This window comes from Crocuta crocuta, unplaced genomic scaffold, assembly GCF_008692635.1.
Source record: "Crocuta crocuta isolate KB4526 unplaced genomic scaffold, BGI_CrCroc_1.0 scaffold462, whole genome shotgun sequence".
NCBI classification, from domain to species: Eukaryota; Metazoa; Chordata; class Mammalia; order Carnivora; family Hyaenidae; genus Crocuta; species Crocuta crocuta.
The window spans coordinates 3,803,333-3,815,240 of NW_027527437.1; positions in this window are offsets into that span (position 1 = coordinate 3,803,333).

Here is an 11,908-nt window from a genome sequence, read left to right on the forward strand (position 1 = left end):
ATATAAATAAATAAACATAGATCTTCTATCTTCTTCTAGGGAATAGACAAGAATCTATATCTTTATCAATGTGATTAAGAATTTAAGAAAATTTAAGATTTGCCTCCACATTTCTGTTCTGAAAAAAATAAATAAATATAATTGAAAAAAACCTTATCTCACATATAGTAACAAAGAAATTACTGCTCTAGCTCCCCATGTTACATAAGCTGATTAACACAACAAAGAGAACGGTTTTTATTATGCTTTTTATGCAACTGGTTCTGTAATAATTTATTTATTTTAAAACTGGAAATATACCTGGAAACATCTTACTCCAGGTGTGCCATCACAAGATATTTCATCATGGAGTTGGCTCTTCCTGGAACACTCCAGAAAGCATGTGATTGTAGAAACTAGTGAAGTTTCTCCAACACATATATAGTCATTATTAGGCATCAAATCCTAGGAATTCAGAAATAATCCACTTGGCACATAGTTAACCTATGCTTCTCTGCAAATAAAGATCTGCCTTTGTTATTTCTATTACTGGAATCATAAGTAAATAAGTAACTAGTCTTCAAATCACAACTTGTCTGAACACATGGGTTTTGGTGGCCTTTCTCATACCTACAGTTCTTTTCTATAAGATTATTCAGAAAAGTAGCACCAACTCTTGCAGCAAGATCCATACAATAGCTTTTTCTATTCACATAATACTATGGAGGGCATTCTTAGGTTTTCAGAAAGAATTTTAAAAAGCAGATATGGATAAAAAGAAGATTCATTTTTGTGTTTGTTCTTGTTTTTACCCAGTGATGTGTATGAAAAGTTAATTTCTCCAAACTGGAGAATATTCTCTTTCTAAACAAGGATTAGGCCCCTGGGGCCACAAAAATGTAGCAAGGCATGAATATTTATACCTTACTTTCTGTCAAAATTGTGAAAATAGATGGTATAAATATTATGACTTAGAAGATTTAACATGGTGGTGTGATGGTATCTAAGCAGAAATTAGCACAGGAGACTTGAATTCAGTGTGTAATCTGGCCAGCACAGCCTCTCGGCAATCAGTGCCTGAGAGTGCATAAGGTTTAAAGTTGTCTAAGAATGTATTCCTGTTCACCGAAGTGATGTCAAAGGAAATTTCATCTCTTTTTGACAGAAACTGAAGGTGAGCTAAGAAAATGACAGCAGTGTGGCTTCACTGGCCTTCTTAAAAAGGGAATTCTTAGGATTTGGCCCAGCTTAGAAAAATAGAAACAAAATAATAGTGAATTTTTTAAAAGATAGAATGTTGTTTCTCTCCACATGAGAAAAGTTTGACAGCTGGCAGTTGAAATGTTGAGAAGGGCAAAGCAGGCGGCTTCTAGCTTTCTCCTCCAGCAATCTAGCATACAGTTGTTGTTCACAATTCTATCATGCCTACTATCACTCTGGCATGATGTCTCCTTCATGAGTAGAGCAGGAAGAAAGAGAGGAAGAAATGTGTGTCTACTCTTCATTAAAGAAACTTACCAGGAGTCACATTAGCTCTTTCACTTATACCTCACTGGCCAAAGCTGAGTCAATGACCATCACAAACTGCAAGGGAAGCTGGAAAATTTAGTATCTAGCTAGGCAAACGTACACAGCAAAAAACTGGGGTTCCATAGATTTGAGGGGGAAAGGCAAGAATGAATGTTTGGTAAGGAGCTAGCAGCTTCTAGCACAACCAGCATAATTTCAATTAGTTTCATAATATATACAGTTAACACTTATGATAACCCCAGGGGAAGAGAGTGGCATCTATGTGTTCGTAGAATCAGTTGGCTTAGTTAAGCAAGCCACTGTAAACCATAGAAATTGTCTTTACCAGTTTATAAGTGTTGTGATGATAGTTTTCATTTACCACTCAAAACTTTAATGGGCAACTCATCCTTTAATGAGAAACACACTATGAAAACATTTCCGCATTTATTATTCAAAACTCTGATACACAACCTGTCCTTCAATAGTAGATATACTATTGAATATACTGTGAAAAAAGTAGCTGTTTGTCCATTGTCAGCTTTTATTTTGTCCACAGCATACCAAAAAAATATTCAGTGATAGCAGTTTGGTTGTATTCACAAATATTACCTATTTTCTTCTACTGGAACAGGAAGTATATTAACTGACAATTATTCTCTGAACAAAATGTAGTAAGTATCACATTCAGATAAAAACTCTAATTCACATGATTTTTACTGTGGTACATATACATAGTAAAAAATTTTTCATTTTCACCATTTGCAAATATACAATTCTGTGACATGGAGTATATTCTGATTAGTTGTGACCATTATTACCATTCAATTGGAGAACTTTTCATCTTCTCCAACTGAAACTCTGTACCCCTTAAACACTGACTCTCCATTCTTTCCTCCCCTCAGCCCCTGGAACCCACTATTCTACTTTCTGTGTTTATGAATTTGACTATTTTAGGTACTTCACAGAAACTGTCTCTAAATGAGGCCAGATAATAAGTGTTCTATGCAAGGTCTCTTGCAAACATTCAGCTTTGCTATTGAAACCAGATTTGGACAATGCTTGAACAAAATGTGTGGCTCTGTTCCAATAAAACATTAGCTATGGATGCTAAAATTTGAATTTCTTATAGCTTCACATATCACAAAATATTCTTTTGATTTTTTCATTATTAAAAAATTAAAAAAAAACATTTCTTAACTCATTAGTCTTACAAAATCAGGCATTGGTCCAGATTTGGCCTGCAGACCATAGTTTTTGACCCCTTTTTAAGATACAGTCTATTGGATTCAGCCTGTATATAAAAATTGAGCGGTTATCCTATAGAACTCATCACCGACATCCTTAGAGAATCTGACTAGTACATCACATTTTTCAAGAGGTCACTAAGAAACTCTGACTTTTTATTATTTTAGGAACATACATTAATGCAATATTTTGGTTTATATATAATGATTGTCCACAGACATCAGACAAATAGCCATAAGGTTTCTTAAGTTGCAAGCATTTTGTTTCATTCCTGTTTATAGTATCCATTTTTACTGGGATGTATAATCCAGTCATTTGCATTTCTACTAAGATACAATAATTCTCAGATTCCTAGGAGGCACAAATCTTACAAGATATTCTATGTTTAAATGTGCAGCTTTCTCATTAGAAGCTTAGACTGGGTTTGTCATCATTTTTGTTGTTACAGTATCTTTATATTTTGGCGTATTTCTTATCATTTGGTGAGTACCAAATAGTAACGTATGCAGGGTTCAATTTATGAGCCCTGAAGCTTTCGATGTGCTATCACTTAGTTGAATAATCACCATAGCAGTCTCCTAGCAGCTTTCATCACTGGCTGCAAACATGTCTGGAAAAATATATGTATTGTTTATTATTTTATTCTCAATCATTGTTTAAGAAAAAATGTCAAGCTAGAGTGACTGGGAACAGCAATCAATGTGATGGTCCCGAGTCTTTCTACCACCATATGTCTCTTCTCCAAAAGGAACCTTGTTGGTGTACTCTTGCTTCTGTTAAAGGAGGTTTTGAATCGTCCTCTTCCTCTGCACATTTTAAAATAGCTCGCCATGAATATACACAACCACACCTACCCTTTCACTTGTTCCCAAGACACTTTAAACATTCATTATGTGAGCATAAGTCCCAAAAGTCCATTGGCTGCAACTGTAGAGCTTCCTTTGCCATTTCCAAGAGGCTCCAGTCAATCTCCAAAATTCTCCAGATTTGTAAGAATATCAGACTCTTAAGGATCTCTAGAGCCACCTGATCGCTATGTTTTTAAATTTTAATCAATGTTTGCCACTGCTCTTTATCATTAACAAAAAACTTTACATGTGATACTGGATTCCCAAAGTATATCCAGTTATATAATAGTATGGCTATTTCAAAAAGATCATCTTGCTTCCATGTCGTCAATATAGGATAGAGGAAGGGCAAAATGAAAGCATGAGGAACAGTTATGGGAATATTGAAGGGGTCCAGGTAAGGGGTGTTGGTACGTTATATTGGATGCATTTCATTAGAAAGAAATGAACCAATTATGTTTAGGTTGCAAAGACAGAGGAGTGGAGAGTTGAGAGAATAAGAGGAAACAGGATGTCACTTAAATTTCAGACTTGATTAATTGGGTGAATTGTAGTATCACTTAGATGTGGAGAACACCAAGTCTGATAGATTGCAAAATGTAGCCACACCTTGCAGTTCCTTCCCTCAAGAGGTGAAGTCTAATTTCCCCTTTCTTATGTCTGGATTGGCCACGTGACTTGTGCTGGCCAATGGAACATTAGCAAATGTAACCAGAGACACTTGAAAAGCATTTGCACGTTTGAATTTGCTCTCTTATAGATCTTAGAAACCTCCTGCCACTTGGGGGAACAATTCCAGAATACCCCTTGCACGTGGAGAGATGGCCAGGTTAATAGCCATCCCAGCCAAAGCCTTTATGAAACATCCTTAGGTGCTGACCTACCAGCTGACAGACATATGAGCCAATCAATATAGACCGGAAGATCTATCCAATTACCGGTCTACAGAACAGTGAGCTAAATGAATAGTTGTGTTGAGCCACAATTATTTAACGTTTTTATTAGGTACCTTTTGTTGCACAACAAAGTAACTTAACAAACATACTGAACAAACAAAGCACAACAAAGTTAGTAATTAACATACATTTATTATCCCATAGTTTCTTGATTCAGGAGTCAGGGTATGACTTTGCTGGGTCCTCTGCTGGGGGTCTTTCAAGGTTATAATTAAGTGATAATAGACCTGTGTTTTCACTTTGAAGCTTGACTGGAGAAGAACGGATTTCAAACACACTCAGGTTGTCTGGGCGACCGCATGGTTTAGTGGGGTAAGCATCTGACTCTTGATTTCAGCAGAGGTTATTATGATCTTAAGGTTTGTTACTTCAAGACCCACTATGGCTCTGTGCTGACAGTGCAGAGTCTGCTTGGGATGCTCTCTCTCTCCCTCTCTCTCTCTCTCTCTGTCTGTCCCTCCCCCACTTGTGCTCTCTCAAAATAAATAAACTTAAAAAACAAAAATGACAAGAAAACAAATACACTGAGACCATTGGCAGAACTTGTTTCCTCATGGTTGTAGGAGTAAGGGATCAGCTTCTTTCTAGCTTTCTGCTGGAGGCCACCTTCACTACTAGGGATTCCCCAATATTCCTTGCAGTATGTATGGCCTTTCTTGCCATGGGTGCTTACTTCCCTAAGCCAGAAAGGAGAGTCTCTAGAGCAAATCTGCTAGCGTGACAGAGTTTTATTTACATAAAGTAACATAATACAGGAAGTGACATGACATCACCCTTGTCATATTCTGTTGCTTAGAAACAAGTCACAGACCCTACCTACACTCAGGGGAGGAGATGACACAAAGTCACTAACACCTCGGAGTCTATCTGCCACAAGGACATTGGTAACACAGGAGAAGTTATGAATTGAAACAAACCAGCAAGTAAAAGGCAGTTACTTTAATGAAGACCTTACGACGTTATGGTTAAAAGAGTAGATTCTGTGGCTGGACTGCCTGAGTTTATCCTAGACCAGCCATTTAGCTGTGTGCCACTAGGCAGTTCATCGAACTTTATTAACTACATAAACAATTTCTATTTAAAGTGTTTGTAGATTTTTTTAATCTGTGGGAATCCTTATTAATAACAACAAAACAAGTCACAATCATATTGATACCTTCTGCTTTTATCATAAAAGGAAAAGGGAAATTGAAGTAAGGTGTTGTATGTCTAGCACAATTTTGTACCCAAACAACTTAACAGTAAGGGACCGTTTTTGAAAAATATCTGTGGGCATCAGCACTGTGGAAAACAACAATGCAAAGTAGAGCTACTGCCTCAGGCACCTTTCAGTGACATAAATATTGAAGCCATTGAGACATTAAACTATAATTTGGGACTCATGCTGCAGCAATTTCACTCTATTGCATAGTCTGCTAGGATTTCCCACCTGTTTTTCCATAAAACTGAAAGCAGGAAACCACTGAAATTCGAGTAGGTTTTTACTTAAATTTGTTTACTTGTAACTTCTAAAAAGGCAGGAGGTAACAGCTAAAAGAATGCACATTCTGATGCTAACAAAGTAATTCTAAATTTTATTCTTCTGTTTAAATTGCAAAGTACTATCTATACCTGCTCTCCCACAGTACACATTATTTACACTTATGATTTCTAATATATATTACCAACATGATTTGTACATTACATTGCAATTTAGGCTGTTAAGTTGCATACATTAAAATAACGTAAACATGAAGCATTATTACTTGATTCCTACAATTTTATTTTAAATATTTGAGTAATTCAAGAGTATATTTTTAAAAGCTTAACATCACTACTTTCAAGGAAAAATTCACTCATTACGTCTGAATATAAATTGTGAAACCTAACTATGTTGTTTTAATTTATTAATGGCAAGTTTGTGGCAGCATAGTGTTAGAAATTCATGATGCCCTGTTAATTATTGTACACAGAATTAGTACATACTTCTTGATCTTTTCTAAGGCAAAATATATTTTTCTTTATTATTTTTATTTATAATACAATATTATAGTATAATTTGCTGATACACCAAAAGCACTCAGTCTTCCTTACCTTCCACTCTTTTAATGGTTCATTGTCATTACTTCAAAATATGTATGAAAGAAGAAATGTTCCCACATGAAAAATATCTGAATTATAACTCTTACTTAATTTGAAAAACAAGCTTTCTTATTACTAAGCAAATACTCCTTCTTTGAGACATTTAGGTCACTGCGAACTTGTGAGTTGGAAAAGCAACTTGTAGAATCATTAGGATGCTAAGATGTAAGAAAAAGAGAAGGAAAAGCACTAAGTATTAAGCATAATGATCTGCACCTGGTTTCAATCACGACTTTCTTCCTAAGCATCAACCATTTTGGAATACAAATTTCAGTGCTCGCACAGCTGGAATACAGTGCTACTTTCCACAGTGGAAAGTCATTAAGAGTATACAAATAGACCACAATATGATTTTGTAAGATTCAACTATGAAACTTACTGAGGGATAGGACTGTTTAAAATATGTTCAGTTTGTTCAGAACTACTTTTCTTAAATAGCCTAAAAGTAAATACGGAGATCATTTCATTGCCTGTCTGGGGTTGATTTACAAGGAGTCTATAAATACAAGAGCGATTACCATCCAATGTTGGGAGCTATTGCTGCTGTCCAAAAATAAGCCTCCCTGTTCGGCTCCAAAGGGTAAAAATTCTGCTACCAAGGGAACAGACTTGATTTTCCACTTATCTTTTAATGACTTCCTGCAGGCAAAAACCTGGAGCCAAAATCCTACTGACATCTGTTTGTTGGTATGGGTCTTATTTAGAACCCCAGTACTAGATAATTATTCATTATTTGTTGGCAGTAAGATCGTGCAGCTAGTAATGTTTTGCAACATTTAAGCTATAATAAATAAAGGAATAAACAAAACTCTTCTCCTAAATACTCATTTATATAGAGCATCAGCAAAACAAACGGGAGAGCTTATAACAATTTATTGCTAGATAGTCACTGCTTAAAGTTCACATTTATCATTTGCAAATGCAAGGAAGGAAAACTGTTAGCTTTTTCATCTTAAATCAAGTGTGACATTTTAATGATCAAGAACACTTCATGTTGTAATTTATGCTATTAAATAAGTCATCCTGTGGAGTATCTTATTTTATCCTTAATATTTACTTATAAGGCACTATGATTTTACTGAAAAATAATGGGGTTTCAGTTAGAAAAAAAAATGTAGATTTGAGACTAGACCTGACCTTAGAGATATTAGGAAAATCAGTTAACCTTCTTGATCCTCTTTACTCATGTATTATATGGTGATAACAATATTTATCTCAAAAGGTCATAGTGGAGAATAAGTTAATAGACAGGGTATATGACATCACTATCTTAATAATGTTTTATTTTCATTTTCTTCTTAATCGTCTATTACTTGCTTTGAAGTGTTTGGTTTTAAGCACTTGTTCTTAAGTCAATGTTCACCAAGTGATGTTTAGCATTGAAAGACAACCCGAGTTAATTCAATTTGAATATAGGTATGTGAGCCAACTACAAGATAGAACTATTAGTTAGGCACTTACAATGTGAGAATGATCCAAATATGGGCCATGTCTGTGGTAGAATATCAGGACCTAATTCCCTGAACCTGTAACTACCACCTTACATGACAAAAATATGTGATTATTTTTAAGAATTTTGAGATGGGGACATTATCCTGGATTATGCAGGTGGGTCCTGAATGCAGTCACTCCTTATAAGAGAGAGGCAGAGATAGTGTTAACACAGAAATAAGAGATGACACACAGAGAAGATGATGTGTCCATCATGGCTGATCTTAGAGGAAAGGTGGAATATGGATGCAAGTCAAAGAAAGCTGATAGCAGTCAGATTCTCTGGAAGAAGAATGAAACAGATTCTCTCCTAGATCCTCCAGAGAGAATATGGCTCCACTGACAATTTGATTTTGAACTTCTGGATCCAGACTGTGAGAGAATGTATTTCCTTTGTTTTACATCAACAAGCTTGTGGTAAATCATTACAGCAATATCTAATACTAATATAGTGTTCTTTATTGTTTATAGCTAAGTGGGATTGACTAACAAATGATCCATGACATTGGAAAGGATAAACTCTAGAAGTCTGATCCAGTTGCTAGAGGACCATGATAGAGAAATTGTTGGGTCATAAATCATCATAAACGTGATATTTGAGTGGGCATTGGACCTTATATAGAGTTCATAGGAACATAAAGAATGGGAAAAAAAGACATTCTAAATGTATCACATACATGAAGGCAAAAAAGATGGTCAAAAAGTTAGAAAGCACTAGTTAATGATTGCTTTGGTTTGGGTTAGGTTTGATTTGGTTTTGCTTTTGCTTTTATTGTTGTTGCTGTTTTTAATTGAGCTCCTTCCACTGAAATGTAGGAATTATGTGGAGAGAATTCAACTTTGAGACCTAGTAGTAAAGGGCATAATGTAAATAGCACCTGGGAACTGGATTGAACTACTTACACGGATAAGGATGTGAGCAAAATGGAAAATGTTCTTTAATCTCTGAACCCGACACTGCGGAGATGCCTTCCCTTCAGGTAATACATCTGCCCTAAAAAAAGAAAGCAACTTGTCTGGTCTACACTGTACAGTGCAGAATGAGTTGCAGGCTGGGACAGTATACAGAGAATAGAAGTATAATGGATAACAGGCACCTTAAAAGAAAACAAAACAGATATGTCAAAGAGAGAGCAAGATCCAGTCAAGACTCCCAACCACTCATTAGGGCAAAGAAATTGAAGAGGGATCAAAACCACGTGTTTGTCGATGTATATGTCAATGGTAGTTTTACTGATGATATTGCCATGTGGTGAGTATGAATGGGCTCATCACATTATATTAACTATTTAGTACATTATATTTATTTAATGGCTTTGTGTATGGTTCATGTATCTGAAATGAACATTTGTTTTGTTTTCCCCTGAGTTAAAATAGACATTCAGTATTTTCATGAAGAACAGTATTTCTAAGGGTATAGGACAGAAAAATAAATAGTCAGCATTTTGAATCCCTGCATGAGCAGATTAGGTAGGTACTATGTTACCATTTTAATAAAAATGTCTCACCCACTTATTTCTTTCTAATTTTGGAGGAGCCTACTCACACAGAAGGAAGATATTGAGGCATGAATAGGCATAGCCATTTAGGAAAAGTAGAGACACCAGGAGGAAGATATTGAGGCATGAATAGGCATAGCCATTTAGGAAAAGTAGAGACACCAGTGTTAGAATAAAGGGTGAATGACCAGGATAATAGAAAAGACTCAGTGGTGGTTTGCAGCAATATTGAGAACATCTTACATGGTGAGCTGAAGGGTTAAGAGGTGAAGTGCATAGGCCTAATTAAATCAGAAAAACTGAAGGCAGAGAAACCACGCAAGGCAAAGAAAACTACGACTAGTAAATAATCTTAGGCAAGAGAAAATGCTGTCCTGAACTAAAATATTAGCTCTGATACAAAAAAGATACCAAATATTTAGTATATAGGGCTCATTTTGAGGGCCCTGTGGAATGACAAACTCAGGCAGCAAATTCATATCTCTTTTACCTTCAATATACTTTCTGATCTGATTAATAATAGTACTTGGATGTCCAGGTTTGACTATATCAAGTATTCATAAAAACGCTGATTTATATCTAATATTTAACATGCAGTAATATACAGGTGGACAGAACTCTGAAAGATAATCTATACAAAGAAACAAAAACTGAAATCTTTTAATGTTCAATCAAGGTATATGAGGTTGTCCCTCTTAACATGCACACACACAGCATACACTTAACAGACTAGCCTGGCTGTTTTATTAGGACGAGGAGCTGCAAAGTGCTGAGGAATACAGCCTCCACTCTCTTTTCTGTGGGTGTGCTTTATAGAATTAAAATATGTTTGATGTTTAAAAAAAAAAAGGTATATGAGGTTGTCTAAAGTAAAAGTACAAGTGTTCCAGATAATATTATCCCTGCAATAGTTAGCAGAGTTGGCAAAACTGCCATTTCATTATAAACCAATCCAAGTTAAAATGAAAAGCCTGTCACATAAAGAAACGAATCATACTGATAAACATATAGGTGGGGAAAGTTAGGTAAGTCTTTGGGACTAGTAACTAATAACCAGGGAAGAGAGTTTTGGGCAAAGAAAAATATTAGAAAGAAATTTTATTCATCTGGAGCAATAACAACAAACAAATATGAGAGTTGTTTTTTTTTTCTGAAATAGCCATGTTTTGTAGCATGAAATTCTTTTCTAATTTTTAAAACATTCTATTGATTTAAATATATGGTACATGCAGTAGCTAGATAAAAACTCATTAAAATTAGATGAGACTGCTACCAATTACAGTAATTGTCAGAAAGGCAATTGGCTTTAGGAAGTTAAAATTATTGTCTAAAAGCTATTCTGAATAATTATTGAGACGAAATAATTTAAAATTCATTTCCCATTTACCACAAAAGAACTAGATAAAAGAGGCTGTATTTATTGGCTTTGGCTAATAATAAATTGTTTTACCCTTATGGGTAAATATTTTAAATGTTTCAGCCATTATGAAAGTTTGGAGTTGATATTCCAGTTTAAAATATTTGTATAACTATGTAGCTATAATTTTTAGAGCAGCTTCAAAAATAATATATTGAAATTGGAGTGGTAGTGTCCATATTAGAGTTTTTAAACTTTTTAAGACTAGGGTAATTTCAAGTATTATCAGATATTAAAATATGAGTGTCCATGAAGCAGATCAAAAATAAATAGGGATTAGAAGCTATTTTCAATTTTAACTGTCCAAAAGGCTGTTATAAACAACTTCCTAGTGAGGGAAAATTACATTAGTGGTTTTAGCCATGTCCTTTAGACATTTGAAGATAATATCAAATATCAGAGATGGAGATTTGACAACATTAAAACAACATTCCTGGGAAAGAAATGATTCATGTCTAAAGCCCATTTGAAAGAACCTTATAGATACAGTGTATATTTGAAGCCAAGAACCATCAATTTTTTTATGTACTCTCAGAATTTAGCATTTTGGTTATTATGTAAAAATAATGTTGTCCATTGTAGGGTTCCCTAGGTAGCTCAGTCGGTTGAGCGTCTGACTTCAGCTCAGTTCATGATCTTACAGTTTGTGGGTTTGAGCCCCGTGCTGGGCTCTGTGCTGACAGCTCAGAGCCTGGAGCCTGTTGTGGATTCTGTCTTCTGATTTCTCTGTCACTCCCCTGCTCGTGCTCTACCTCTCTCTCTCTCAAAAAGAAATAAACATTACAAAATTAAAAAGAAAAGAAACTGGAAGATATTTAAAAATAAATAAATAATATTGTC